This window comes from Dipteris shenzhenensis, chromosome 13, assembly GCF_047967505.1.
Source record: "Dipteris shenzhenensis isolate YYH24624 ecotype China chromosome 13, Dip_SZ_1.0, whole genome shotgun sequence".
Taxonomy (NCBI): domain Eukaryota; kingdom Viridiplantae; phylum Streptophyta; class Polypodiopsida; order Gleicheniales; family Dipteridaceae; genus Dipteris; species Dipteris shenzhenensis.
The window spans coordinates 26,332,483-26,336,446 of NC_141608.1; the positions used below are offsets into that span (position 1 = coordinate 26,332,483).

Below are 3,964 nucleotides of genomic sequence, written 5' to 3' on the forward strand. Positions count from 1 at the left end.
TACCTGTCCAAGTTGCAACTGGAATCCCTCCAGTTGGTGGAGAGGTAGGGAGAAAATTATGAACATGTACTGCTGATAGCACATCATCCACCCAAAAGGTTTTGGAAAGTCTAGCAATTGGATTTTGGTGTGAAGTGTAAGGAACAATATATTCACGCTATGTACATTGACTAGTGCAATAATTATGGAAATTAAGAGATGCAAATTCTCCACCATTTTCAATTCTAAGCCTCCTTTATGAGTTTCCCTCTCTATCGTTTAGTAAGCTTGTGATACTTCTTGAAGACTTCAAGAGCATCCAACTTGTATCAAAGAAGGAACACATGAGTGAAGTGAGAGAAATCCTATGTAAAATGTAATGAAGTACATATGATGGTTTCTTGATTGAGGGAGAGTCCCACATATGTCTGAATGGACTAGTTGAAGAAGATCAGATGAAGAGATATTCCGTGAGGAGGTAAGTCTCACAATATTTTTCTCTAGTATGCTAATAGGTCCCTTATCACAATATTTTGCTTACACAGTGATAGTTTAGAGCTTTGTTTATGTTCTCACAGTATCATCCTATTGTGCTACACACATGATGTTAAAGTGCAACATTCCTAAATCAAATCGATTGGGGATCCATGTGAGGACACCTATGCCATTACTTATGTTACAATTTCCCTAGTATTTGCAAGAAAAGAGTACATGGCCTTTGCTTTAGGGTATCTTTGATTTATCATATGAGAGGTCATGATTGAGGTCGCGAGAATGTTTAAATGAGTTAAATCCATTGATGGCCCCACAATGCTTGATTACATGAGAGATACCATGTAGTATAGTACGTGAACCTCATCCTTATTGGGTGTAGCATGATGACTTTGATAGAGCATAGATGAAGTTCATCTTGATAACATAGACAAGAAAGTCAAAGCTTGGTTGAACATCAGAGTGGATGGCCTGCATATGATTGTATGGCATTTGAAACCATACTTTCACTTCCTGATCTTGGGAGATATACATGCCTTCGAGTGAAGATTGTTGGGAATTGGCCTCATGACGGTGTAGAAATAGTGCACTATACTAGTGAATAGCAATGGCCATTGAGGAAAAGCTTGAGATGGTCCTCATGAGATGAAGGTGAAGCAAGCCTCGGGCGTAAATCCTCTTGCAATCTTTTGCCTGAGGTTACTATTGGCTTTTAGACTTCCACTATTTTGATACTTTATACTGACTACAATTAGTTTACAAAAAATCCTTTACAAAAGGGTATTAAGCATTGTATGCCTCTTCACTTCGTGTGAGATGTCATAGGGTGATGCTTTGTTAAGAGCCATTGGTAAGAGATGAGCTCAAAAAAGCTTTAAAGCTTTAAACATTTTTCTTATATGCAACACAATTCGTGGACCCCATGCATGGTTTCTAGAAATCAAATGGATCTGGATATAGACCGCATCTTCTCTATCAAATTCCATCCTTTGTCAAGGTGTTCGGAAGGTTGTTACAAAGATTACATCTTGAGAACAATGCTCATGTAGTGCATAGACCAGCATCTAGCTTGGTGTCAACAAGCTATTGAGTTATATCCATCCATACAACATGAGGCTACAAGCCCTTTATTTATCATCCATAAGTCAGCCCCAGATCACAAGAATCGTTTCAACTGAGTTGAATCCAAATTGATGGCCCTGGGATCCCCGATTGCACTGGGAATAGCATGTAGTAGGAAGGAGGAGCTACATTGCCATTGGGTGGTGCAGTGACCGTGACAGTGTAGAGATGGGGGCCTACATTTGTTCGCGCTACAGCCTTGAGATGTAGTAATCGTTGGCCTTGCGCAAAAGAGTGTGTAGAGAACGGTGCAGAGATGAGGTTCATCTCGACGGACTGCGGGTTGGTGGAGATGGAGAAAGTAACCTGGAAGACTTGGCCGAAGGTGAGGGTGGACGGAGCGGACACGATGGTGGGGCGTCTGGAATCGAAGATGGACTCCCCATAGGGAGGCGTCCACGCCTCCACACGGAGCTCGGTGGGAAACGGCCCTGTAAACGTATAGAACTGGTGCGAGTTACTACCGGCGAGCAAAACTCGACCATCGGGAAGGAGGTTTGCAGTGGAGTGATACATGCGCGGGATGGGGCCGGCGGGTTGAAGGCTGAAGCGATTGGCAGGCGCAAATCCGGGGCGATAGATGAGCGGGTTGAGAGCGGGGTTGGATGCCTCACCCCAACCTTGGGATCCATTCTGTGCGCCGTTGATGATGAGCACGTCACGCGAAGGCAATAGGAGCATGTCGCCCATGCAACGACGTAGTGGCATGGTCTCCATGGTCCAGGATGCATTGGCAGAGAATAGCGGCATTCTGCCGCAGGTCTGCGAGCATCCGAGCTGTAGGTTGGGTGTGTTGAAGGCGCCCTTCTGGGCTCCCCCGCACACCAGGACCTCGGGCGAATTGAAGGGATAGAGGAGCGGCAGAAGCACAGAGCTACCTGCAGAGGGATAGTTACGCGGCTCCCCGGGAATGGTCGGGTAGGTGCTCAAGACAATGTTGCGGGTGTAATCGAGACGGATGGAGTCTCGGTTGGCAAAGATGTAGAGGCTTCCGTCGGGCAGTAGATGCACGAAGGGGTAAAGGTTGTCGTTCCCAGAATCCGAAGTGTTCTGGAGGAGCTGCAAGAAGAAGCTACCCTCGCCTGGGGCGGTCTTGGGGATGAACTCGTACGTAAACACGCTTCGTCCTCCCACAGTAATCACCCTACCGTCGGGTAAGACGGTGCTGGAGGAATACCAGCGAGGGTCTTTGAGAGACTGCGTTTGGTCTTCGACCCAGTCGCAAGTTCCGGTGGAGGGGCAAGGATCGAGCCTTCGGAGTTTGTAGAGGCCGTCGTTGTCTCCGCCCAGCTGGAGCAGCGTGCCGTTGGCCAGGAACTGGCCGGAGGAGCACCAAGTATCGGTGAGAATCATGAGCGGGCGCACGCTGGTAGAGGCAAGGTCGGTGCCGGGGGTGAGCATGACGGAGTGAGCGGTGCAGTCGTGCTTGAGGGCCTGATCGAGGGGGTCGTTGCGGCAGGTGCCATTGGGGAGGCTGATTTGGGAGGATCCGATGTCAGTCCGGTCGAGCAGGATGGCAGTGTTGAAGCGGGTGATAGCTGAGTGCATGGAGGCGATGCCGGTATTGTTCCTAAGCAAAGTGAAATGTTGTGCGCATGTGGAGGATAGATTGGCCGCCAATATCAGCAGCAGCAGCAGCAAGCCGGGACGAAGCACAGAAGAATTCGTGCCCGCAGCCATCCTGTCGATGAGCAGACGGAATTCTAGCGCAGATCAGCCTAGTGCTGCTCCTGATTACAGCTTCTCTACCAAATTTGCCGATCGATCGATAGCAGCAAGTTGAAATCACACGGAATTGGAGTAGCTGTTAAGCAGACAGAAGAGAAGGTAACGCAGATCAGCCTGATCGACGATAAGGCTCACTAGGCTGCATATCACTCAAGATCAACAAGGCTCTTCTGCGCTGATGTCCCACTCCTGCATCGCAGCAAGCTTATATACGGAGTTTCTGCCTGCCGTCAGCTGGTGGCGCTCGCGCTCCTAAACGGATTTCCTCACGTCGACCACTGACTCGCGTGCGTGTTGTTCCGTCGGAGCCGTCTTCTCCAGCTCAAAAGCAAGGTTCTCTCCGTCGCATCTTCGCCATCGACTGTCTCTGCCTTGTTGCATGATGATCATCGTGTGCCGAAGGTAGGTCTTACGTCCTCGTCTTCCACGCATTGCCTTGCAGCCGCTTCTCGCTTTCAACAACAATTGATCACTCCCGCCTGCTTTGGAGTCTCAATTCATTGGGTCGTGCGCCATCCTCTTCCCGTTCCAAACCGTGCATTCCTCGGCACATTGGGGCTCCTTAAAGCACCTCAACCGGCTTTTGGCATTGTTTTTCTCAGCGTTTGAGAATTCGGCCTCAACACGATGTCCGCAGCTGCGT

General features: G+C 48.9%; 1 pseudogene; it reads right to left on the reverse strand.

The window, feature by feature from the left end:
- Positions 1–1,641: 1,641 nt before the first annotated feature.
- On the reverse strand, positions 1,642–3,273 carry LOC147895222 (aldehyde oxidase GLOX pseudogene; annotated as a pseudogene).
- Positions 3,274–3,964: the final 691 nt, after the last annotated feature.